Below are 14,378 nucleotides of genomic sequence, written 5' to 3'. Positions count from 1 at the left end.
CCATATGACCCAGCAATCCCACTACTGGGCATATACTCTGAGAAAATCATAATTCAAAAAGACACATGTACCACAGTGTTCACTGCAGCACTATTTACAATAGCCAGGGCATGGAAGCAACCTAAGGGTCCATCGACAGATGAATGGATAAAGAAGATGTGGCACATATATACAGTGGAATATTACTCAGCCATAAAAAGAAATGAAATTGAGTTATTTATGGTGAGGTGGATGGACCTAGAGTCTGCCATACAGAGTGAAATAGGTTAGAAAAACAAACACTGTACGCTAACACATATACATGGAATCTAAAAAAAAAATGGTTCTGATGGACCTAGGGTCAGGACAGGAATAAAGACGCAGACATAGAAAATGGATTTGAGGACACAGGGATGGGGAAGGGTAAATTGGGACAAACTACAAGAGTAGCATTGACATATACACACCACCAAATATAAAACTGATAGCTAGTGGGAAGCAGCTGCATAGCACAGGGAGATCAACACGGTGCTTTGTGATGACCTAGAGGGGTGGGATAGGCAGTGTGGGAGGGAGGCACAAGAGGGAGGGTATATGGGGATATATGTATACATATAGTGGATTCACTTTGTTATACAGCAGAAACTAACACAACATTCTAAAGCAATTATACTCCAATAAAGATGTAAAAAACAAAAACAAAAAAAATGCATGAAGCTCTAGTCCTATGATTTGTAGGAATTTATATACAGATATAAAGCATATCTATATATAAATATAGATACAGTATAACATACAATTATATGTCTATATATAAGATCTATGTCTAGTTTACAATTCAATAAAATGTTCTTTGAAAATGAAATATCATTTAGCACCCACTAGAATGGGGGGAAAAAAAAACAGATAATACTAAGTCTGTAAAAGGTGTAGACCAATTGGAAATCTTCCATACTGCTGATGGAAATGTAATTTGCTACACCATGTGAGAAAACCATTTAGTGATATCTTTAGTACAACGCTGTACACATGATGACCCAGCAATTCCTTTTTTAGGTATGCTTGCACTAATATACCAGAAGACATGCATAAGAGTATGCATGATGGTACTCCTTTTTCTTTTTTTTTAATTTACTTTTTTTATTGAGGTAAGATTGGTTTATGGCATTATCTAAGTTTCATGTGTACAGTCTTAAATGGTACTCCTTCAATTTTATCAAAATAGAATCCATCCCCCCAGAATCAACAACATAACAGATAAACTGTGATATATTCATAAATGTAACAACTATGTAAAAGTATAGATAAAAGAAATACTAGTGTATCACCATCTGCTCTACTCCAGTCACTCTGCTCTGTGAATGGAGTTTAGAGATGCTGAATGTCTTGCCCAAGTTCACAGTTAGTATGCATAGGGACAATTTTTGAATCCAGCTATTTTTGACACATAGCCTAAGCTTTCATTTATTGCATTTTTATATGCTTATCTACACCTGGGACATTATTTCCTAATACTTCTTTCACAAGACCTCGAATACTTAAGATATTCCATGAAGAAAGGTTCTTCTTAACTAATGTTGGGAAATGTTGCATACTCCAAATTCTCCATTTGTGTATTCATAATACACCTTATCATATTAAGGCCTCAGTCCTATCCTTAGTTAAAAAGCCTTTTAAACAGTGTCTAACTCAGACTTCTCAAAATTATTTGACCACAGAATTACTTGCATTAATTTAATATAGTTACAACCTAGACCCTAATACAAGGAAATAGCTGTATTTAACCAGAAATTTAACCAGAAATTAACCATTTAACCAGAAATGCATGTTTCCAGATATTATTTATATTTCTATCCAAATTATTAAAAAGGCAAAAGTATATAATATATATGATATAGTTATATAATTATATATATATATAAAAGTGTATATACACTACACAAAATTAATGGTAAAATTTATAGTATTTAGTATGTGCTACACACTATTTTTATAAACATTTATATCAATATATTTATAGCTTCAACATCCCTATAAAGTTGTTTATTATCCCAGTTTTATCCCAACTCATTATTATCCCAATTTTATAAATGAAGAAAGCAAGTAGCAGAGATGATTTGAACATAATCTATCTAGCACCAAAGCTATGCCCTTAAAGTGAACCAACACTTTACACCCTATTTATATAGTCTAAACTTGTGAAAATTTACATATATTGATATGTGTGATTGGAAAATATAGTTGTGAGGAAAAAATAATAAATATGCTATGTGAGCAATTTAAAAAAGAAGAAATTAAAATGTCATTAAAGTAATCTCTATAATAAAACATAGATAAAATACAAGATAAGAGATGTTAAACTTTTTTTTAAATAGCATTTTAAAAATTCGAGACAGTAAAGTACACAAATATTCAGTTTAAAAGATATATGTTCATATACTTGAAGGGGAGCAGGATATAGCACCCCAAAGTATTCCTCTTTGGCATAAGGATTATTTTGAGCTGGTTATTTCTAAGAAACTGCAAACACAGAAGACACTCAAAACGAGTAGGAGTTGTCCTTTTGTAAGAGACATTTATGTTTATAAAGAAAATCTCTATTTGTAAGGATAATAATCTCTATTTCTCTATACCAGGAAGAAAAAGAGGATTCTACATCTCTAGAAACTCTTATCAGTGAAGAAGGCAAAGACTTAAATCTGTGTAATAACCATATCCTCTCTTACTACTCTTTGCTTGATAACTTCCCATACCTGGATACTCCCCCGCCCCTCCGCCTTCAACATCTTATTTGTCTTTAGCTGGAGATGGTGTTTGAGGTGGTGGCTTGGGCCATTTGTTTATTCATTCAGTTTGCCTGGGTATCTCTCATGTGTATAGGAGGCATACATGTTATTCAACTTCTGTTTCTTTTTCTCCTGTTTAATCTGTCATTCATTCTTGGGAGTCTCAGCCAAGAATCTAGAAGGGTAGAGGGAAAATGATTTTTTCTCTGCAACACACAAAACCCCAGTAAAGTTATAGAGCATTAACATCACTATAAAAAGTTCCCTTGCATCTTTTCCCAGTCCATTCTCTCCCTGACTATAGGCACCCACTATTCACTTTATAATCCACATGGTATAGTTTTGCCTGTTCCTAAACTTCATATATTGGAATTATGAACTGTATACCCTTTTGGGTCTGATTTCTTTTGTTCAATGTGATGTTTTTTAAATGTTTCCATGTGGTTGCTTGTGTCAGTACCTTGCTACTTTCTATTGCAGGGAAGTATTCCTTGTATGAATAAACCACAATTTTTTTTATTCATTCTCTGGGTGATGGACATTTGGGTTATTTCCACATTTGGATCATATGAATAAAGTTACCATAAGCATTCTTGTATAAGTATTTTAGTAAACATATGTTTTCATTTCTTTGTGTACAAATTCTGAAGAGTGGAGTTGCTAGATTTAAGAATGGTATATGTTTAACTCTTTTCCACAGTGGTGTAGAATTTTACATTTCAATCAGTAATATATGAGAGATTTAGTTGCTCCTTATCCTACTCATCATTTGGTATTGTTTATATTTTAGATATTCTATTGGAAGTGTAGTGGAATCTCATTGTGATTCTAACATATATTTCACTAATATCTAATTATATTGATCATCTTTTCATGAGCTCATTGACTATTTGAATATCATTTGTGTGTGTGTATGTGTGTGCACATGAAGTGTCCAAATAATTTCTCCCTTTTAATAATTGAGTGATGTGCCAATTTATTATTGAGAGTTGACAATTTTGGATGGGACATGCACAGTATTTTATAATTAAGTATGATATTTGCTGTGGAATTTTATATGTCATCTATTAAATTGAAGCAATCTCCATCTATTTCTAGTTTGCTGAGAGTTTTAGGGTTGATTATTGTCAGATTTTTTTTCTATGTCTACTGAGATGAGCATATGGGTTTTTTTGCCTTTACTGTATCAATGTGTCAAAATTACAAGGACTGATTTTTGAATATAAAATAAGGCTTGCATTTCTGCAATTAAACCCACTTAGTCAAAATTATTTTTCACTCCTATATCTTACCAGTAAGATAATGCTAATATATGCTAATTTATTCTTAGGGATACTTGTGTCTATGCTCATGAAAATCTATGATTTTCTTTTCTCATAAGTTCTTGGCAATATCTAGTATTAGTCTTATGATGACTAATAATGAATTTATAAGTGGTCCCTCCTCAACTTTCTGAAACAAATAACAAGCATTTCTTTACTAAATATTTATTTAACATAATTTTTAGTGAAGATATCTTGTCATGGTGTATTGTTTTTACAACCATTTTCAAAAATTTTGAAAATGCAAAATTAAAAAATATATATATAAAAATATGAGAAGACATTATGTCACAGTAGAATGAAAATAACCTAGTAAAATATCCGAATTTGAAGTACTTTATAGAAACCATAAAATGCTCTGTGAGTGGGTCAAAGAATGAATGACAAAGAAAATTGGGGAAAGTTTGAATTGAATGATAAGGAACACACAGCATAGCAACATACATGGAATACAGCTGAAACATTGATAAAAGGAACTTACATAGCTTTAAGTGCTTAGATTAGAAGATAAAAGAAAGATTCAAAATCAATGGTTAAAAATTATACTTAAGAAGTGATGAAAAGATGGGCAAATTAACCAAAGTAAGAAAGATGAAAATAAGAAAGGAGAAGAAATCAGTGAAATAGAAAACAAATAACAGAGAAAAATCACTATATCCACAATTGGTTTTTTGAAAAAATTAAAAAGATTGATAATCTCTTAAAAGACTGGTAAAAAACAAAAGAAAATAAACACAAATAGCCAACATCAAGAATGAAAGAGGGGCTCATATCCCAGATCCTTTAGACACTAAATGCCTAAAAAGGAAATATGGTGAATGAATTTATTCCAAAGAAACAATGTAGTTGAAATGTAAAAAGCTCTTGAAAAATCCAACTTAGATAAAGTAATACAAAAATAAATGGATATATTAAATAGCCCTATATCCATTACATATATGTAGGATTTCTAATGATCTGTTTATAGCTTCAATCACTGCTTAGACTCAGTTTACCAATTTTTATCATTTTCATAGATTCATATACGTATTTATAATAACTATATAAAATTCCTTGTCTAATGGCTTCAATATTTCAAGTTTCTATAGGTTGGCTTCTGCTGATTTTTTCTTGAATGTGAGTGTTGTCCTTTTGCTTCTTCACATATCTTACTCTCTTTTATTGCATAATGTGCAATGCATAAAATGATAGTGGCAATATAGGGATACTGTTTTATTGGGTTTTGTTGTTGTTGTCATTATTTTTCTTCCAGTTAGAAGGGACTCTGCTCTATGTGCTGATGCTAAAATGAGAAAGTAATAAACAAAATTTCACCAAATTTTTTTTTTTTTTTTTTTTGTGGTACGCGGGCCTCTCACTGTTGTGGCCTCTCCCATTGCAGAGCACAGGATCCAGACGCGCAGGCTCAGCGGCCATAGCTCACAAATTTTTTTTTTTTTTTTTTTTGTGGTACGCGGGCCTCTCACTGTTGTGGCCTCTCCCATTGCAGAGCACAGGATCCAGACGCGCAGGCCCAGCGGCCATAGCTCACGGGCCCAGCCGCTCCGTGGCATGTGGGATCTTCCTGGACTGGGGCACGAACCCATGTCCCCTGCATCGGCAGGTGGATTCTCAACCACTGCGCCACCAGGGAAGCCCAAAATTTCACCAAATTTTGAGTAAATATGCTACAGAGCCACAACTTTAAGAAGACTGAGCTCACTTTTGGTTAGCCCAACTCCTGTACAACTGTGCCACTTCTACTGATCCTGGTGCCATCTCTGCTTCTGCTCTTGCTATAGCTATCTGGCGATTAGCTTTTTTGGTTAGTGTCTGAGCCTGAAGGTTGAAGGGAGGTGAGCAGGAATATTGTGTTAGGATCAATGGTTCCAAAAAACATGAGAATGGGCCACAATGAAGTTTCTTCCTGCTTTTAATCCCATCTTCACTTGCCACCTCTCCGCAAAGTTTTGGGGAAGACTAGGATGTGGAGAGTTTCTATTTTGAGACAATGGTTGTTGCTTTGAGTTTTCCAGATATGTCAATCAATCCCATCTGCCTCAGTCTACCATTAAACCCATTGATCTCTGCTTCACCCACTAGGCTTTCTGTCCCTGGAGGGCCTTCACTTCCACCAGTTTTTGCAACCAGAAGCTAACATGGCTGGTTATTAATCTAGGAAGGGCTCGACTTGCTGATTAACAGTTTACCATGGCTTTAGTGAGTTCACTGCTCATAATCACATAGATTTGTATGACTTTAACATTATGCAGATTTTTCTTGGTCTTCTTTTTCTTTCCCTATCCTCAACTGGAAGTGGAAGCCTAACCCATTATCCTCCTACCTTCTTTTGCATTTAACAGACACACACATACACATGGAGAAACTTCACCCTCTCCAACACACACACACACACACACACACACACACACACACTCACACAATCCTATAGCCAGTCTGTAGTGCCTTTAAGTTTCCTTTTGCTTTCGCATAATTTCAAATATCTCAACCAAATTTCTCATTTGAAAAAAAAATTGGTTTTTAATACTTCATCCATTTTTCAATACTGAAATTTTTAAATACTGAATTGTCTATTTATGCCAGCACTCTTAACACATATATAATATAGTATAATTAATATATCTCTTAGTAGCTATATAAGAGATATGTAAATCTGGACTCTATTGATTGAAACAGGAATGTCATTACAATCATCTAAAAATCATTTGATGGTATTAAATATTTAAACTTCTGTTTATTCTGTTTATCAAACTTTGCTTCTTCTCAGAACGCCCATACATTTTCCCATGTGAAGTTTCCAGAAGTTTCAGACAATAATTTTTTTTTTCATACTAAATGGTGAATTTCCCACTGAGAAATATGTAAATTATGATAAACAATCATGACTTTAATATCTCAGGAGTTTTAAAAAACTGTATTTCAGAAAATATTCAAAATTATTTTACTTATAAATTACACTCTTCAAGGGTATTTACACATTCTGAGTTACATGTTTTAGAATGAAATTTTGATTGATTAAAAATGGCAGCACAGAAAATCAAACCAAAAAATTTCACAAACTCCTTCATAGACTTCACAATTTTATGAAGTCCCACATTTTTATATAGCCTATATTTATACAGCATAGTTTTAAAGGTATTTTTAGCAGTTGATTTTCTTATTAAAAAATTCTTTCCATACTTTGATAGGACAACAGCCCAAACCATCGTCTTTCTCTTTCTTCCCACCTGCAACAGGGACATATAGGATGGCTAAGGAAGATCACCTGTTTTGTGACCATGAAGAAATAAACACAAATTTAAATGACTGAAAGAAAGACAGAATGATCAGGGACTATGCTGCTATCTTAGATACTGGCTCTGTACCACCTGCAATAGCCCTTCTTGTGAGAAAAATAATTGTGCCACTTTTAAAATAAATAATGGTCTGAATACACTTCTTAACTGATACAAATATTTAAAAACACTGATGAATTAAACATAGAAATATGGAAAAATTTTACATCACTTTGTCTACTGTAAAATTTGAAATTGTTTCTTTATGGATCAGTAAGTTATTTAATGTTCTTTCACTCCTGAGTCCACATTGTAAATTAAAATTATGTCAGCTTTGAAGACTAACCAATTTAAAATTATGATCTAAATTTACACTTGGATTTTGACTAACAGTAAGAACTCTCATTACCTACTCTATCTAAAGGAATAATATTTATGCAACTTCTAAATGTACAGAATAACCTGTCCTCCTCATGAAGGTGGAATATCTAGAATATATGTAATGCATTTCATTTTTTGGGGAAAAGGAGACCTTTCATAACATAGCCTCAAACATTTAGTTTAAAAAATGAGAGAAGAAATATGCTATAGAAGTTTGGTTGGATTTATTCCCAACATTCAAAGTCCTTGGAAGTCATAACTTTTGTCCTTACAATTAAAAAAAAGCTAGAAAATTGAAAATCAATGACTTTTCTCAGAGAACTGAGAATGCAGAGCAAACATCATTGCAAAACAGAGAGAGAGGCAAGTCAGGCAAGATCTACTTCTTGGGGCAGATATTGCTAAAGCCAAAACTTGTAGGATCACTAAAGTGTTGATTTTGACTGATTACTGGAAGCTGAGTATGGATTAGTATGAGGGAAGAAACTCCTGTGGGGAAGTTTTATGGATACCCCCAAATTTTCATGGGTTTTATCTCCAAGAACCCCACAGAGTTCTCATGGTAAAGACTAAGAGTGATACTTTAGGACTTTCTGATATGACAAGGATAAGAGTAATCATATGAAATACAATGGGTGTCTTCTTCACAGCAAAGTCTTATAGTCCAGGGTAAAAGACATTGCCAGAGCCGTATTACATCTGGTGGGGGGGGCATTCCTCTGCATCAAACATTCTTGTCTCACTAGCAAGGGGGAACTAAAAAATATACTAGTGGAGAAATCATTGTAAAGGTCATAAAAGTACATAGGTCCACTAAAAGACTGAGATTTAATTATGATATTATAGAATCGTTTCCCTCCCTCATCCCTTAAAATTTAAGCCAACTGAAATTCAGTATAACTACTGGAGGTTACAGCTGAAAAAACTGTAAGTAGCAGACACTCTGAGGAAGAGTGCTTGGGAAAGCCCAAAGTTAAGAGAGGAGACATAAACAAAGGACACTAGAGGAATTTGAAGCCTCTGACATCTAGAGTTATAGCAAACATCAAACATAGCTCAACTTGTAGCCAGATTAGCATATATCCTCACATTAAGGGATTATTTACCCCAGTACCTATTATTGATACAATACATCTGGCTTTTATCAACAACAAAAAATTACAAGGCATGGCAAAGGAAAGGAAAAAAAAAACCACACATTCTGAAGAGATAAAGAGATCAGCAGAACTAGACTCAGTGACGATGCAGATTTTGTAAGTATCAGACAGGAAATTTAAAATTACTATGCTTAAGATGTTAAGGGCTCTAATGAAAAAAGTAGACAACATGCAAGAACAGATTGGTAATGAAAGCAGAGAGATAAAAACTCTAGGAAAGAATCAAAAGGAAATGCTAGAAATCAAAAGAACTGTAACAGATATAGAGAATGTCTTTGATGGGTTCATTAGCAGACCAGACACAGTTGAAGACTCAGTGAGATTTAAGATAGTTCAAGAGAAATATTTCAAACTAAAATGCCAAGAGAAAAAAGAAAAAAATACCAAACAGAGCATCCTAGAACGTGGGACAATTTTCAAAGTTGTAACATACACGTAATTGGAATACTAGAAGGAGAAGAGAGGTGAATAAATATCTGAAGCAGTCATCGTCAAGAAATTTTAAAACATAATAACGTGAACCAAAATCACAGACCCAGGAAGCTCAGAAAATACCAAGCATGATTATCATGCCCAAAATGCAACAGCTAGGCCTAACATATTCTATCTGCTGAAAATCAAAGATGAGAAAAACTTGAGAGAGGCCAGAGGAAAAAATACATTACCTGCAGAAGATCAAGGGTAAGGATTATAGCCCACTTCTCATAAGAAACCACACAAGTAAGAAGAGAGTGAGATGAAATATTTAAAGTGTTGAAAGAATAAAAGCATCAACTTAAAATTCTATATCTAGTAAAAGTATCCTTCAACTGAAGGAGAAATAAAAATTTTACCAGACAGCCAAAAACTAAGGGAATTCATTGCTAGCAATCCCACCCTGCAAAGTGTTTAAAAGAAGTTCTTTAGGGAGAAGGAAAATGATACAGGTCAGAAACTTGCATCTGCACAAAGAAAGGAAGTATATCAGAGAAGGACTCACTGAGGGTAAAATAAAATGTTTTATTTTTCTTATTCTATACTGATCTAAACTATAACTGTTTGTGTAAAGTAATAATAGCAAGGATGTATTGGCTTATTATAGCTGGAAATGGATAATCAAAATGGGAATGAGGAATTGGAAATATGCTGTTAAAATCCCTTAACATGTGAAGTGGTATGAAGTGTTATTTGAAGGTGATCTTAGATTAGTTTAAAATGTATATTTGGAATTAGTTAAAAAAAAGATATGCTCATGTTAAGAGTGATCTTGAGTTTGATGATGCATTTATAAAGACAACCTCAAAAACTTGATCTGTAGCAGAAAAAATTTGTTCAATTGGGTTTTACTAAAATTAAAAATGTCTATGCTATGAAAGACACTATCAAGATAATGCAAAGACAAGTCACAGACAGAGAAAATATCTACAAAACATACATCTGATAAAGGACTGATATCCAAAATATACAAAGAACCCTTAAAACTCAACAAAAAGAAAACAAACAACTGGATTAAAAAATGGAGAAAGGATCCAAACAGAAACTGTACCAAAGAAGACATACTGACGGTAAGTAGCATATTAAAAGATGCTCAACATAATTTGTCATTACAGAAATGCAAATCAAAACAATAGTGAGATACCACTGTACACTCATTCAAATGGCTAAAATTTACGGCTAACAATACCAAAATCTGACAAATATGCACAGCAATAATTGCTGTTATTGCCAGAATTTTAAATGGTACAGACACTGAAAGACAGCTTGCACTTTCTTATAAATCCAAACACAGTCTCACCATACTCTCCAGCAATCATGCGCCCGCGTATTTACCCAAATGCTATGAAGACTTATAGAACATAAAAATGTACACATAAATGCCTACTGAAGCTTTTTTCATAATCATTAAAAACTGACAGCAACTTTAGATGACTTTAAATAGGTTAATTGATAGATTATGGTACACCCGTACAATAGACTATTATTCAGTAATAAAAAAACTATCAAGCTACAAGAAAAAATAGATGAATGTTAAATACCTATTGCTCTGTGAAAGAAGCTTGTCTGAAAATGCTACCTACTGTATGATTCTAACTGTACTGTATAAACTTGTGTAGAAGGCAGAATTAGAGAGACAGCAAAAAGATCAGAGGTATCACAGGAGAAAAGAGAGGGAAGAGGATTGAACAGATAAAACACTGGGGACTTCTTTTTTTGAAATTAAAATTATCTCTATGATACTGTAATGGTGAACACATGATATTATTCATTTGTCAATATGCATAGAATTTTTGAGCATGAACAGTGAACCTTACTTTATGAAATTTTTAAAAGTTACCATTTAGGAAGTAGAGAGATTGCAAAATGGAATGCAGAATTTGACAAAAAGTATAACTATTAAAATGTATGAAACACAAACTATTATATATGTAAAATGGCTAAACAACAAAGTCCTACTGTACAGCACAGGGAACTATATTCAATATCCCATATTAAATCATAATGGAAAAGGATATGAAAAAGAATCTATATATATGTATAAATGTATTACTTTGCTGTACAGCAGAAATTAACACATTATAAATCAACTGTACTTCAATAAAATAATTTTTTTAATGTATGAAACAATCTCACTAAAGTAGGTGAAGGAGATATGCTTAACAAAGTGACTTTGGAATTAAGACTATAAGATTAAAGGCAACAGGAACTGTACATCAGCACAGTACTTCAGTTAATAAGTTTTTTTTCTCCCACGGGGGTATAGCTTAACCATTCTGATACCACTATACGTGTATACTACAAATGAACAATTAAGTAAATTGATGGTGGATTGTGGAAACCAGATTTTTCACAGTTTGGGTAAGAGATTACAGTAAAGGTGAGAAAGCTAGAATGACCCATGTTGTGATGTCTTTAAGTTGGAGACATCAGTATGAACTCATGTTTAGCTTAACACAGATATGCATGGTTAATATAGAAATATTTACAATTACTGTATACACACGGGCTATACTTCCTTGCTCTGTTAGCTGAAAGTACCTGGGAGCAACAACTTTCCAGAAGCAACAAGCAAACCTGGCATCTGTATCTTGATTATTAATGCAATTCTCCAATAAAAGGTAACATATTAATCAATTAAATATTAGTCCAAATTACAATGCTATATTTTGTATTGCTAAGATTCTTAGAAAAATTGATTTAATTAGGTTTTTAAAAGTATACTTTTCAAGGATTAAAAGATCATTTTTTTCAAGAATAGTTCCAAAAACTACTAATCTTTAGTAATACCTCCACATTCTCATGCATCTCATTTGCTACCATGAACTACTGAAGAGAGAATAAATAAAACATACCATGCCACTGAGGAACCTTAGTTTTCAGTGAAATAATTTTTGTTCATATAAAAATACATGTAAATATCTTATTAAGTATCCTGTAAGGAATTACTAAATGAATATTTCTTTGAGTAAAATCTCATTTATTCAGTAGGCTATATTCAATGTTACAATCCCTTCTATAAATTTTGCAGGATTTTAGGAGAAATGCTTCCTCCAAATTCGGGAACCCTTCTTATCTGATGGTTGGGTTCTAGTTATATTCTGGTTCTTCCCAAAATAGTTCAGGTCAAATGGAAGGACTGAAAAAAGTTCCTTTCAAGTTCTAAGTTTTAGACAACCTAGTACACAAATCAATCAAGAATTCATGACCATATATGAATAAAAAGTAAGCTCTCTCTTAGACTCAGAGAGAAAATCCCATTACCACCAATATGCAAGGTATTTTTTAATGGCTCTATTGAACAACTTCTTACTTACCAATATAAATTGAAAAGTTCTCTACAACAGAGTTCTGAATCTCTATCATAAACTGAGAGAGCTTGTGTCTCAGGCTAGACTACCCAGAGACTGATAAACTGAGATGGAGAGAATGAGACAGAGCTAGGCATAGCAGAAAGGTTTATCCTTAAACTTCTCATCATATACAAAATGGAAGCACAAATCAAGCCCACAGCCTGAAACCTGGCATGCCTAGGATACAGGTAGCCATACCATACATAAATATATGAAATAAATTAAATACATGTATAACTGATTCACTTTGTTGTAAAGGAGAAACTAACACACTATTGTAAAACAGTTATACTCCAATAAAGATGTTAAAAAAAATAAAATAAAAAATAAAAATACAATTAATAGAAAAATAATAGTTTTTTATGAATCTGTTGCCAAAAATCAGGAATTCCTTTTCTCACAGATGAAGTTGTTAGAGGCTATTAAGGACCCTACAAAAACACTTCCTCTGAAGTAAGGTAGAATTCTCCACTCAGGGAATAATATGATGGAAAATAAATTGTCTTTCCTATCTCTTAGTACATCAACCCTAAATATCAAAGGCTATGGTCAACCAATGTGTGCCAATCTATTTTGGGGTGAAGGAGATTTACATAGGCTAATCCATACCCACTTTCATAAGGCCCCCTCACTGATACCTCTCTCTTTGCATGTCCTCCTCACCCCATGAGCTTAGGGCTGGAGGAGGACATGCAAAGAGAGAGGTATCAGTGAGGTATAAAGTGCTAGATCCACATCAAGGCTACACTACCTCTTAGGACAAAAATATTTCTCCTATTCAACATTCCAGCTCAAGTTTAAACACCTTTATTTGCATTTCTCTACTAAGTCTTTCACGTCTATTTCAGTTCTGAACTTAGTATGGAATATGTCTAGTGAAATAACCTTCATCTCTTGTGGATAATTAACATTTATAATCATTTCTTCTAACTCTGCCCATATCCCAATCCCTTGCCTTTCTATTGTACTTTGGTCTTCTAGGGCCCTCATATCCCAAAGGAAATCAGTCTCTCCTTTTCTCCATGTAGTCAGAAATGGAGAATCACCTGTAAAATTTTTAGCCTAAAGATGTTGTTGATAAATTTTGCAGCCTGGTCCATAGGAGCCCAAGGAAGATTAGTACTTCCAATGATCCTCAAAATCTTCCCTGTCCTCGGCCTTTGCACTTTTCAGGTTTGAATAACTTGTATCATTCCCAAGACAGCAGGGATACTCCTACCTGATCATCTATCCCTGCAGCAGTGGAACACACTTTCTCTGTTGACCTCTAAGATTTTCAATTATTTTGTATGTTTATCTCATTCTTTCTCTCACACATGTAGGTCTAACAGTATCTACTGGTTTGAGATGGTTTCTTTTCTTTTTTTTTCTATATATGTTTTGGGCCTATTTTTATTTTCTTAATGTACTTCTTTAATTATACCTTGTAGAGTTTCACACAGTGAGAGACTTGAGGTCAGTGGATTCTGAATCCACATAGGTACCCATTTTTACCCTCCCTGACCTATGGGTACTTCTCCTTTTCCCATTCATATATACCAAGCCTCAAACTCAAACTCTCTTAAAGCAAAGTTGTTTTTCAAGCTCTATCACTATGTCTTTATTTGTTTCACTTTAATCTTTCTGCTGATCATTTTCTGAACAACAAAAA

This window comes from Physeter macrocephalus, chromosome 11, assembly GCF_002837175.3.
Source record: "Physeter macrocephalus isolate SW-GA chromosome 11, ASM283717v5, whole genome shotgun sequence".
In the NCBI taxonomy this organism is placed as follows: domain Eukaryota; kingdom Metazoa; phylum Chordata; class Mammalia; order Artiodactyla; family Physeteridae; genus Physeter; species Physeter macrocephalus.
This window is presented reverse-complemented; position numbering follows the sequence as displayed.